Source organism: Ochlerotatus camptorhynchus, unplaced genomic scaffold (genome assembly GCF_037179485.1).
Source record: "Ochlerotatus camptorhynchus isolate MF236.1 unplaced genomic scaffold, CSIRO-AGI_Acam_v1.1 ptg000670l, whole genome shotgun sequence".
In the NCBI taxonomy this organism is placed as follows: Eukaryota; Metazoa; Arthropoda; class Insecta; order Diptera; family Culicidae; genus Ochlerotatus; species Ochlerotatus camptorhynchus.
Window position 1 is genome coordinate 339,545 of NW_027041148.1, and position 14,317 is coordinate 353,861.

General features: G+C 40.0%; 1 protein-coding gene across 1 annotated transcript in view; it reads right to left on the reverse strand.

The window, feature by feature from the left end:
- Positions 1-12,152, reverse strand: part of Kr-h1 (Kruppel homolog 1) — a 73,917-nt gene extending 61,765 nt beyond the window's left edge. Inside the window, exon 1 of the mRNA XM_065237987.1 lies at positions 11,039-12,152. The gene's annotated coding sequence lies outside the window, so the exon portion shown is untranslated. The remainder of the gene's footprint in view (positions 1-11,038) is intronic.
- Between the last annotated feature and the right edge of the window lie 2,165 nt (positions 12,153-14,317).

Consider the following 14,317-nt stretch of genomic DNA (forward strand, 5'->3'; position numbering starts at 1 on the left):
TGATATCAAACCATAGGATAGTATAAACGCGGTTGCACAAATTCATAGGTGGCATGAGCTCCAAACAGACGTTACCAATAAAACCTATCTCCACAGTTAGACAGTAATTTGGGATTAATTGTGAAATAAAGGGTGTCCCACATCTAATTGCATCACGGAAAATAAAACGCTGTTGAAAATTACCTAGTTTACCGATCCTTTTCAAACTTTCAGACAATAAAATATAACCCATTAGTAGGCTTTTGGCATATTTATTACATTCAACTTCAATACCATAACCGTACGCTCGCCCCTTACGCTTAACTCCACTCATTAGGTTCTGTACAACATCTGGCTGCAGCTGCTTCTGTACGTCTCAGATTTGACCTCCTTCGGATGCTTTCGCAGTGCCTGCTTCATAATAGCCCAGTATTTTTCGATTGGCCTTGGTTCCGGTGCGGGGAGGGGGGGGGTTATGTCCTTGGCTTCGTACCACTCCAGGACAACATTTGAATAGTGGCACGAAGCTAGATCCGGCCAAAAGATCGTACGGCCCTCGTGTTGCTTCAACAGAGGAAGCAGATGCTTCTGTAGACACTCCTTGAGGTAGATCTCCCCTATTACAGTCCCAGTAGTCACGAACGGCGCACTCCGTTTGCCACATGAGCAGATCGCTTGCCAAATCATGTATTTCTTAGCAAACTTTGAAAGTTTCTGCTTCCTTACTTCCTCCGGAACATCAAACTTGTGCTGGGCGGTGAAGAACAGTAGCCCCGGAAGCTACCGGAAGTCCGCCTTGACGTAAGTCTCATGATGAGACAATGACGCTTCTTCAGCATCTGGGTTTACAGTTTCCGGGCCCATGACTTCCCATCGTATTTGCCGTTCGTCACGATTTAGAGCCATCTGCACTTTGTACGTATGCAGTCCCTCCCGGTCTTTGGCTCTCTGAACGAAAGACATGGACAGATTCAACTTTTTGGCCACACCCCTGAGAAAAACATTGGGATTCTGCTTAAACGCTGTCACGACACGCTTGTGATCATGATCACTAATAGAACATCCATTCTGACCGCATTTCTTCTTCCGTTCGATGCTCAGAGTTTTGTAGTAACGTTTAATCAGACGACTCACCGTTGACTGCACGATTTCGAGTTGTTTTCCGATGTCCCGATGAGAGAGTTGAGGATTTTTCAGGTGCTTGTGCAAAATCAATTCGCGACGTTGCTTTTCGGGTGACGCCATTTTTTCCAACTTTCGAAAAACGGACAGCGATAAAAAATACAGTGTACATAATACACTCTAAACTACTTCTACCCAAATTTTCAAGAGAAAATACCCAATTGATAATTTTCTTCAGCGTTTTTTCCCTGATGCATTTTGATGTGGGACACCCTTTATGTCTCTGCAATTGGTGGGGATGGGGAAGGTACGTTAGCCTGACATTCATTTAAGAGAGGATTCAAGTGTTCAAAATGGACACTTGATGGATACTAAAACCAAAGAAAAATACCAAGATGAAACTGTCGGGAGAAAAACTTTCTATTTTAGTGTCCTCTTTCACGGTCCCCTCGAATGCAAGGTAATTTTGTGGATTTGCTGCCCCCTCGGTAGAGATGCAATTTTGCGCTCTTTTTTATCAAAACAATCACACCAAAAACAGAGATGTCCCATTTTTTAATTACTCGATTATTTTTTGTTCGCTGTGCTGTCATCTTTCCTACAATAAGAGGGCAACACATGTTTGAAACGATTGTTCGAGTGCTCACCGGTTGCTAAAACGGTCGATTCGTTTAACGCCCCCGTCAACGAGGTTTTCAATTTTAGGATTTTGCATTTTTTTTTGTGCTTGGCATTTCCTTTTCTCACTCGGTATGACCTCGATCGCACGTAATCTATTGATTGGTTGTCTGATGATGTAAGCTTTTGTTCGTGTGAGTGTGGTATATTTTTGGAAAGAATCGATGCCGTGATTACAATAAGGCTTGGTAGTGTTGGGGCTTGACTGTCATGAAATAATAATTTGACGCAAATTCATTTAGTGATTTGTTCAGGAAACAGTGATATCGAAAATGTGAATAAATATGAAATTTGTTGAACATGATCTAAACAGAGCAAAAAATATGAACCTTGATTTTTATAACAACTATTAATTTTTCAGCACCTATATAATATGGTGTACGCCACTTATGTGTAGAAACAGTGAAATTTGTAAATGACTTTGATTTATGAAGTTTCAGAAGTCGCGCAAATGGTTTGAAGTTTGTATTGAAATTACTATGGAAGATATTTAAACTCCACAAATATTGCTCTAACTTTGGATCAATTTGTCAAAAAGCTGATTAAAAATTAATATGTGGTTGTTGTGACAATGACCAACATGCCTGTTTTTAATATGACTAATTTAATAGAAATTCAAGAAAGATAGAAATGATTAGGGGCCTCATAGCCAGTCAGTAAAGGCACGGTATTACCAAGCCAGAGGCGGCGGGTTCGATTCCCGGTCCAGTCGAGGGAAGCTTTCGGGTTGGAAATTCTCTCGACTTCCCTGGGCATAGAGTATCATTGTGCTTGTCACACAATATACAATTTCATGCATTGGTATTGGCATCGAAAGCTCTTAATTAATAACTGTGGAAGTGCACTTAGAACACTAAGTTGAGAGCACGCAATAAGCTAATATGCACTAAGCAATAAGCTTGAAATGCGAACAAGAAGAAGAAGAAATGATAAAATCAAATACAAAATAGGGCCATCCAAAAACCTCATCAATTATGGTGAAAAATAAAGCTCGATTCAAAGTAAATCTGGACGCACGGTTATGCCCCTGGTGGTTGGAACAAAAATCGTTTGACAGGCATTTGTTGATGTTTCATTGACGAAGAAATTGGTGAAAAAATTTTCTCGATTGATCGACGCATCCCGAAATTACGGATCATGGAACTTGAGAAAAGAAAATTAATTGTGCACAAACATCTAGAGAACCCTTCGTGGTCAGCCTCAAAAATAGCAAAAGTGTTAAAATTCCCAAAGTCAACGGTGAGTCTTGTAATCAAACGTTACAAGGATACTCAGAGTGTGGATAGAGCACAGCGCATCTATCATAAAAGTGGCACTAGGGACAAAGAGCTAAGGAGAAAGGTGTTGAGGTACGTGAAAAGCAACCCAGGTGTCTCCATACGTGATTTGGCAAAGAAATACGATTCCAACTTTTCCACCGCGTGTAACATCCTTTCAAGAGAAGAATGTAAGTCTTTTTGTGCCAGTAAACATCCGAATCGCTCCCTGAAACAAAATTTAGTGGCCAAAAAGCGAGCACGATTACTATACAAACGAGTTTTGACGAAATTTGATGGCTGTATTTTAAAGGATGACGAAACATATGTCAAAATGGATTATAAAAAAAACCCCGGACGAAAATTTTACCGGGCATGTCCCTTCCTGGTATAAATTTGTTTTTGCTGATAAGTTTGCTCGGAAACTAATGATTTGTCAAGGAATCTGTAGCTGTGGCCTTAAAACCAAGGTTTTCATCACATCTCACACAATAACGTCGAAGGTTTACATTAAAGAGTGTCTGAAAAAGCGGATTTTACCCTTCGTTCGGCAACACAAGACCAACGTTATGTTTTGGCCGGATCTAGCCAGCTGCCACTACTCTAAGGAGGTACTAGAATGGTATGCTGCAAACAATGTTGATTTCGTCGCCAAAGAGATTGATCATCCGAATTGCTCTGAGTTCAGACCGATCGAAAAATATTGGGCAATTGTCAAGCGAAAACTTCGAGGATGCGGTAAAGAAGTGACAAATGCACAACAAATGCGTTTAAATTGGAATAAGTTCACCGGTACAGTGTCACTAGCGACTGTGCAGATCATGATGGCATCGATCACAAGTAAAGTGCGACAGTTCGTTCGAAACGGTAAAATGTAATAACTTGTTATATATCGTTTGAAAGCTGAATAAATACCCTTTTGTTTAACGTTTTGATCAACCGTGTATGTTGTTTAATTCTTGAGTTATGATCACTTCAATGCGTCCAAATTTACTTTGAATCGGGCTTTAAAACGGATAATGGCCGATTTTCACACAAACTAGCCAACGTTGACAAGTTGTAACTTTTTTCTATTATGATCAATTGAGCTGAAATTTTTACACAGAAGTACACACATGCTGAATTTTGCGTGGACGAAATACCTGCCGGAAATTACAAAAATACTAAACTGTGTAAAATTACTCAGACAAAAGTCAATGACAAGGTAATCGGCCTTTGTCTGATTAATTTTGCAGCACAGTGTATAAAATTTTGTAGATCATGGTTTAGGCTTGACGAATACTTAAAAAATCTAGAAAAAACTTGTAAACTTGCTTGGATTACGATTATCTTTTTGAATTTAATTCAGCCAAAACCGACATCGCAGTCAGAGATCTGAGGTATGATGTAGCCATTAAAAATCTTCAGACAGAATCTATATTGCCAGAAGCATAATTCAACAAATGATTTGGGAAACAAACGTACTTTTTGGATTACCAAAATTCCTCATAAATGGATTCAACCGCTTCAATTTTACACAACAAAACCACCCTTCAAATCACATTCTTAATCCATCCCATTACACAATGCCATCCATAAACTGGGGCAGTAGTGAGAGCTATCGATGACAACTTCCATCCACCGTAGCCTTGAATGTAGCTCCTTTCTAAACGACTACGACGGTATCTCAGTAATTTCACGACTGTTTACTGTTTACTGCCCTGCACAAAAGTGATTGTAACTTTGTCTTACACAACGTGCCATGCATTCACTCCCAGTAGTAGTCCGCCAGTATAATCATCTCAAAAGTGCATTACCGGAGAGTGCATCAGTTAAACATGCACGCAGAACCAGCTGGATGGATGGTTTTTGAGTAACGGGAAAAAATGAAAGTTGTTTTATTTTAGTGCCACCAGACGGCAGACCGTAGAGTGGGTAGCCTCCAAAAATTGACCAGAAAATAAGAAATACGACGCACGAATTTAGGATATTCACGCCTATGAATTACGCAAGGTGCTGAAGTAGCTGTTCTTTGCCATTTGTCCAATCCCTGTAAAAAAAAATTTACGTAAGAATGCGAGAAAAAGTCTTGACATGATAAGAGTTGCACGAATGGCAGTGCACAGAATGCACCCTCGCCACACACACACACACATTGTATGCAACGTGCCACAGTCGGAGGAGGAAAACCACACCCCCTTTATTGGTCGGTAGGTACCAGGATGACACGCGCGATTGCAACTGCAGCGCGGCGGCATAGTGATTCGAAAAAAAGCAAGCAGGAGGAGGAGTTCAATTAGTAGTTGCAACGCAAACGCAATGATGCACTCTACTTGTGCATCCGGGGGCGAAGGGATTTCAATGCATGTGCAATGTGCAAACTGCATTTGAACGACGACAATATCAATTGATTTCAATGCACCCTACGTTTTGAATGATTCAAACGGATCGTACAAATTTGATTGAGATAGGACGCAATCAAACACAAAATTTCATCGCGCAAAGAATGAAAAGAACAAAAATGCCTCCCAACTGAACAACACGAAGGAACGACAGCGCGGAGCGAATCAAATCCAAATCAGAGGAGGCCACGTTTTAATGTTGGTTGCTCTCATTTTTTCCGCAGAGAGATAGGTCACGGCAGCAATGACAACACCAAGCAGGCGCCGACCGGAGGACGCAATTTGACATAGGCACAGGAGGCTGCTGCTACACTGTGTTGCTGTGTAACGTTAGGCAATGATGAAACGACTACAACCATAACAACAACCAAGTAATGCAACATAATATGCTCCACGAGCAGATGCTTGTCCCTGGCGACGACGATGATGGGGGATGGAGGATGAAGCAACTCGACAGAAGGATGGTTAGAGGGCTTTTTTTCGCTCAATAGACGGAAATAACTCCTTGTATGTGTGTGTGTATGCGTGATAGTGAAGTGCGTAGTAGGCCGGAAAAAAGGGAACCTCCCTAAACGATGCGATAGTGCGGTTGTTGAGTTTTGGAATCATTGTTCAGTTGAAAGCGAATATTCTATGATTAGTTGTTTACGCTACGAAGCGAATAAGGAATATTGCGACTCCATCGGTCAAACACTGATAGCAAAGAATAAAGCAAACCACAAATCGTTTCACCTCGGAATTCTATAAACTCGTGTGTTATTATGTAGTTTCTATTTTTAATTATAATAAAACGTTTGGCTTATCATGCACGGACACATAAGCGAGGTGTTATCTCAACATGGTGTTACAGTGTACGAACTGGGATGATTTAATGGGAAAACGGTTGACAGATATTTCCCGCGAAAAAGGTCAAATAAAAACGGACCGGAATGCGAAATTATCCGTTTCAATTCCTATCAAAGTGACAAAACCCTTTACATTCCAGTATATAACATACCACAACCAATCATTAGTGGGTACTTTATACTAAACCGTATGCTTTTCACATTCGTTAGGTACTCTTTCGGACTGACCGACTTTAAAATAAATTGGTCGTGTTTGGTCAAATGATCATTTGAAAAGACTTAAACATTCAAAAGCTGTTCAGGGTTCACAATATATGATTGGAATGGGCAAGCAAATCATGGAAGACAAACCATGAGTGCCGAGATTAGTGCTCACTGAATCGTACAGCAGTAAACAACCAATTTGAACAAGCCAAGTGGCATTTTGGGTCTACACATTTATTTTCGTTTTACGAATCTGCGAAAAAGCAAAAATAAATTACTGAGATCTCTGCAAAAATAACGTTTGTTTGCTGAATCTTGGAAAATATTTCACTGAAACTTTGAGCTAAATTTGTTACTGGGTGCTCGGCAAACACTTTCCGAGATAAGAAACACAAAACTAGGAAGTCAATTCAAAAGTTGTAAACAAGTCATCAGCTAAAGAGCGTACATGTAAACAAACTACTTTCTACTAAGTTGTGTTCACCCAACGTCAACTTCAAACTACTCAATATTAAGTTTGGAATCACTTACTTAACGTTAACTTGCCGCATCTAAAGACCCCTATTGGGTGGTTTTGCTCTTGCTTTTTTGACAAGAAACGTGAGAGTGAATGAAAGGCAAAACTCAATAGTAAGTTTAAAGAACTCAATCGGTGGGTTGTTGTGTGTTTCCGTGTAAGCTACTTGATACTATGAACCAAATTCCTGATGAATTTTTAAAAATCTGCTGGGAGAACTGATAAGATCATTGAAAGATTATCGTGTAAATAATAACTAATTGTTAGAAGGGCCTGGATACTGGCTACTAAGTAGATTGCTTAAGTATGTTTTGATTTTCTAAAAATATGCGTTTGAAGACTTTGTTTACGTTTACCTGTTCCACCTTTTTCTCATGTTGGTCTGGAATTCTCTTAATCCCTCCGTTGATCTGAACGACGTGCATATTACCGGGGTCCTTTTTAATTTTAACTTTTAGTAACCCTATGAGCATCAGAGAAGCGTGTTTCTGGTAGACTTATTTGCTGTTTTGTTTTGATTCTACGTTCCATTTCAAAACGTTCAAGTTCGGCTTACTCCATTCCATTCCTTTACTCTATTCCATGTGTCAAATGATGTTTGAGCAAATTTTAATTTGCTCGTCGTGCAGATTAGCGGGGTACAAATTAAAAAGTGTCCATATTATAAACGGTCAGATTACCGGGGGTCCACGGTATAAAGATCTCTGAATGCTTAAGCTTGAGTGTCAAACTGAGCAAAGCTTGACTCAAAGAAGAACTCTAGGAGAACATTTGTTTGACGTTTTTGACGCTAGATTGGAACCTCCTCCTATCAAACTATCATAAATATCGAAATCTATTTGCTTAGAAGCGGTTATCAAAAGAGAAAGTGGATGAAGATAAAGGATCAAATCAAATAGAACCTTTTTAAATATTTATTTAGATTTCAGTTTTACTGTAAACTCAAACCGAGAAATCTAGTGTAACTTTTCAAATAGCCCAATCTACATTGATCGCTTCTCTTCATGGACTTTCTCTTTCGTTAATAACTCGGGTACAAAAACGTTTCCTGACGTTTTTGTAGTATTCGATGTCAGATCGTTCCTTCTTCCATCGCACTGTGCACTCTATTTAAAAACTACCCAAAAATGCGTAAACTATGTTGGGAGTGACAAGTTGACAAATGGATAACATCGTGTTACAAAACAAACCAGGAAACCTCGTGCCACTTTTCAATAGATCCTATCTACATTGACCGATCCTATCTACATCTTTGGACCTGTGTTATGATATTTGCGGATATTATCGACGCACAGTTCGATGAAAGAAGCAAAAATCTAGCATCTAATACGACACAGATGACAGAAAACGTTTTCGTAGCCGAGTTATTTACGAAAGAGAGAGTCGATTTGAAAAGTGAGACGTGAAATCAAGCATTACGTCCTGAGATTCTCTTCTTAGACTTTTTCTTTGCATCCTCACGGCTATGTCAAGACATCCCCAGTTATTTTCAGCACACAGATCGATGAAGGAAGCTAAAGTTTGTTATACCCAAAAGAGAGGAATTGATATGGAGAAAATCTTTTTTTTTTTTTTCAATACGACTGCTTCTATCACTGAACCAAAAACTGCTTAACAGTTTATGATTGTAAGCACTCGTTAGAGATTGTTTGTTTATTTTAATTCTTTCACATTCTCACCTGCTCCGTTATACTACTGACTGCTTCGGGACTAAATGCAGAGTCATGTTTCAACTCGCAATAAATGGATATTTTGGTCGTAAAAAATCCGAACATAGAAATGTATGTATGTATGTATGTAAGGTATTCACCATCCCTTCTAGATCTTGTTTGTATAGGGTTCCACTCAATAGCAAAATCAAATTGATGTACCGGTTAGAAATCACATTATCGCTGTATGAAGAGGACATACCGTAAGCAAAGACACTTACGTGAAATAAGCCTGAAAATGATAATCTCTTTCCAACGATACGACCTAACAACAGTATGTTTCAAACATAGAATTGAACAGTTGAAAATCACGACGAATGCTATTCCTCCAGGCTTGTTTCTTGGTAATCGTACACAATTCGAAAAATAGTGTAAATTCCTGTTCAATATGATGCACATAAAAGGAGCGTCACCTTTCATGTAAATTTACATTATAAATCGTGTAAAGTTCTGAGACATTTCATGAAATGTTGCAAATATTGTATACAAAAGCCCATATTTATAAACAACACTGCTTACAAGTGGCTCGATTGCGTGAAATAAAATAGAAGTTTACGCGAATGCATGTTCACATCACAATTAAAATTCATAATTTTATCTGTGTAAACATTCATTAAAAACATCAGATTTAACATTTTAAGAATTTGAACTATATCCGGATCTTTCTCATAAAACTTAATTCAGTAAGCAACGAAAAAATTGCGATTTTCCTGAAACTCCTTTCTCTGATCTTGCTAAGCGGCTTGCTAAGGGGCCTTAGATAGCCAAGTCAGTAAAGGCACGGTATTACCAAGCTGGAGGCGGCGGATTTTATTTCCGGTCTAGGACATCTTTCTGATAGTAAATTTTCTCGGCTTTCCTGGGCATGTTTGCCAAACAATATAGTTAATAACTGTGAACACCATGTAGAGAGCAGGCGATAGCTCCCATAAGAGCGTCAAGCAGAGAGAGACCAAACTTGCACACATTCAACCACTTTAACGCATGCTCCCCTAAATATTCCAATAAAGTTTTCTCTGGAATTTGGTTTTACGGGAACCCTTAGCGCAATTATACGAGATTGTTCAAACGATTCGTTCAGTATGGATCATTTATTATAATTGGGGATCCTATACCTAGGATTTACATAGCAAAAAACTACTCACAGAATTATTGATGATTTCTTTTTAAATGTTCCACAAACTCTTATTAGATAATTTGTACTTATCATTTGATTGCTCAAAAAAAATCTGTAATTCCAGTTAGAATGATATGAGATTTCTGATGCCTCTCTCAAATAAATGATCATCAGAATTTGGATCACTTATTTTTATATCAACTACATATATCAAGAGCGGAACGATCAGTTTACTCTAAACAAGTGTTAGATTCAAACATCAAACAAAATTTGAAACAAGTATTAGATTCAAACATCAAACAAAATTTGAGGTTTTTGGTCCATTTTTGCTTACTGAAATAGACATGACAAAATCTGAGTCTTACAAATTTCAAAGCCCTTACGACAAAATTCCATATTTCTACGAAACATTTTGAAATGTCAACTGAAATTCACATGAAATTTCAACTAAATTTTACATTGTCGCGGTAGATAACAAATGAAGTAAAATTCAATTAAAATTATTGAATCTCAGAATGCTTTCATATTGATTTAAAATTTTATCGATGCATTTTTAAACTTGATAGATTTTAGTAATACTGAGCCAACTCTTAAAAAAAACATTCAATTGATCCTTGCATTTAAAAATTCTAGATCGTTGCTGTTGACCATCCCATGAAACATATTCGAAATTCAAGTCAATCCAAAACATTCCGAACATGTAACGGTCTGTTCCGAATTTGTCCGAGGCTGCATTCTTGGAAGGGACCTCCTCGATTCAGCTGCATACCACGTCCCTAGATGGCGTTTCAATCGTGCAGGGATCTTCTCTTCTCTTTGTCGAAAATTTCACTCCGACATTTTGTGTGCGTGGGTTTGCCACCCAAAGCACACGGATATCGATTCACTCATCTTCTTCCTCCTCCTGGTGGTGACGGTCGTCGGTTGCGTCGTCGCTCTCTTGTTCTTTGGGCAAACGATATTCAAGGTTAACCGAGGGGTTGCCTCATTTCCCTAGGCCCACTTCTCTCTCTCACTCCCCCCCCCCCCTCCTCTGCAGCACCACAATCAAACGGGCGTGTGCGGTGTGTGTGTCCGTCTCTCTTTCTCTAGAGATGGGCGATTTTTGCGAAGGTCAAAAAATGGCGTGCTCATTCTGTTTTTCGGCCAAATATTTAGCATTGACACATTTCTACCAAACGTTATCGCCTTGGAAAATATAAGCATTCGCGAGTTTTGTCGTACACTTACCTTCAACTCTGCAACGATACCATTGACGAAAATCAAGCGGTGGTATAGGTGTCTATTTTGTTGCCTTCAAACAGTTTGAACATCGCAAATAATCAACGTCTTCGGTGTCGTCGCAGTACGAAAAATCACCTTCAAACTACACAGACACACTGCGATGCGGTGGTCAACAAATCGCGAACCACCAATTTGCCGACTAGACGAAAACCAACACACGTCCTTCCACCGTTCAAATCCGTTAGCACTCGCTTAGGTGGATGTTCGCGGAAAAGTTATTTTCAAATATACTGACTGACTTTGGCTTACTCACTCTCGTTCGATCGCATACACACCTTATCTCGTGGGCATCAATTTTCAAAAATATCAGCGAAAAACAAACCACCCCACTTGTTTCCCGCGGAGTCCCCCGCACACTTCGGAGAGATATGATGACGGCTACGACACACAGGCCGTACAAAAATAAATCAACCGACTAAGCACCCGACTCTCATGTATCAGCAAAACACATCACTATACACATTATTGACCTAGGCTTTTCTTATAAAATTTAGATTGCTGTGTTAGCCACGTCGCGCTTCGAGCCGATCCCCTTGAACAATCGCCCGTTCTCCCTCACTCTTGGAGGCGTCCAATCTCCTCCGATTCCGTGACTCACTTTTATGCTACAACTGCGTAACGCTTCTTCACCACCCACAACACACACGCAATGCGTAACGTGTCCTCAAACTCCTTTTATTGATCTTTGTTCCAAAATATGCTTGCTTCCAATCCCAGGATCTAACTTCTGAAATCTCCTTTTTCTTCTGGATCAAAGCTTCCAATCTTCTTTGCTGCCAGATCTTAGCCAAGACCTACACCGATCGAACTCTAACCTTGCACTGCACTGTACTGCACCGCACTGGACTTGCAATTGCAACTTCCAACACTTCACCAAACTTTCAACCGAAAAAAAAAGTACTTCTCACTCGAGATGCTGCTGCTGTGACTGACTTCCATCCGAAACTATAAACGTACATACGCGTCGACTCTGGGTACTGGGGCTTGTGTACAGAAAATGATAAATTTCCGCGCAACCGAATCCGCACAACACCGCACAGTTCTGCTCTTTCTCTCGGTACGATAGGCTGCCTGCGCGCTATTCAGTGTACAGGGCGAGGGCAGGCAGGAACCCCACTGTTGACGAGGGACGAAGAGGAAAGGGTGCAGCACAAAAGTGGTCATGGTTGTGCGGGGTGGGGAGGACCTCAGCGGACGTAACATTTCACACACAACGAAACGGCGACGGCAATGGTGGCAGCAGCAGCTTACGGCAAACCAACCTAAACCTGAGCGGGAACACAGTGACGGACGACGGGAGTGTTTGAGAGAGAGAGAGGACGGGGCTAACATACACTCCGCGCCCGTTCACAACCAAACACCGAACGCCGAAAGTCCGACGATCAGCCACCCCCCGACCCCGGCGCAAGCATCGGAAGGAGGCAGTAGTGTGTGGCAGCGTGTGGAACTGGGTGAACAACGAAGAGGACGACGCTCTCTGTGCTCTGCCTGGCTTGCTTCGAGCAACGCGTGTGAGGCAAGAAATTTTCTAGGGCACGTGGAGGCCCGGCACAACATTTCAACCACGCGCGCTCGACAGTTCGGCCACGGAAGTTGGTGGTGTGACGTCACGCGCCGACTTGAGTGGTGCTTGTGTGCGTGTGTTGGGTGGAAGGAAAGGCGGTGGGTTCGAGTTGGAGCGGAGGGTGAAATGAAAACCAAACTGAAGCCGAAGCGATTGTTTACGTGCACGAAGTGTAGCCGAAGTGTTCTCGTTCGGGTTCTGGTTCATAGAAACGAAGCGTCGATTGCTACAAGCTCAAGCAGCACAATTAACATCAGTTCAGTCAGTCAGTGTATTCTATGAATTCGTTGAGCAATGAACGGATTATGCTGAGGATAGCACTTTTGAATGATATTGATTGTGTCCCGAGTAACTTTGCCATAGTGGGTGCATGACTTGGATGAATGAAGGGACGCTTATAACAGAAAATCAGTTGCTTTGTTTTTTAATTTGTGAATGCATATGGAACTTATTATACCCTTTTAGGGGCTGTTCATTAACTACGTAGACAGTTTTTTTGTATTCTTGACCCCCCCCCTCCCTCTGCGTAGACAATTGTCCATACATTTTTTTTTTAATTTATATGGGCTGTGGATAATTGTCAACTCCCCCCCCCCCCCCTAAACTGTCTACGTAGCTTATGAACAGACCCTTATATTCCAATATGTGGCGCCGATTCAACGATTGCGATACTACTATTAGTGGTGGTAAAATTACATTTTATTTTCATTGATTATGATAAACATGTTGCTATAAAGGGTGGAACGAGCAAAAAGTAGTTAAATCAAATGTAGTGCATTTCTGTTTAGCGTGCACTTTAAACATCTCTATTTATGGTTTTTGAATTTTGCATTCAGTTTTAAGTTTGCTACCATACAAGAGAATCAGCATTTTAAAATTCTGTACGCACATTCGATCATACTGCAACCGGAACAGAACTATTTCACAACAACTTAGGAAAAAAATCAGATGAAATTTTCAAGAAAATTATTTGGTCGGGTACTTAAGCAGTGGTGAGCTGAAGAGCAATTTTCTTTATGACATCATCATCCCAGAATCAGTTGGTAATGTGAAAAAAATGGCGTACATTTTCAAATGACTTAACTTAACAATACAATAAGGTTGTGCAAAACTAAATGGAAGGGGTTCATTAATTCGTAATTGGCAAAGCATATCAGAGCTTCATGTGAGAGTAAGCTGCCAAAATAACATAACATAGATAAGGTTGCAAATACTCATTTCAGCTTAAACAATTTTTTTTTTTTAATTATGAAATAATTAGATGCTATGATCATATTTTGAATTGGTAAGATACAAGAAGAGGTGGCAAAGAATGTGTTTGAAACCTGTTTATTTCACTTCATGAGAGTCACAATCAGCGATTTTTCACACACTCACTCACTCAGCGATCAGCAAATCGCTGATTGTGACTCATAGAAAGCAAAATTTACAGGTTTTATGTTTCAAACGCATACTGTGTAACCTATTCTTGTAAGTTACTAGTAAAACATGTCATCATACCATCTTTTGGTTTTATTATTCCGAAAAACATTATTTTAGCTGAAAGGAGTATTTGCAACCTTGAAAATAGATGCTTAATTTATAAACATTATTATTCTACACTTTGTTGTTTGTACAATTTTGTGTGACTACTTTTTGCTTGTAACACCCTTTAGCTGCGT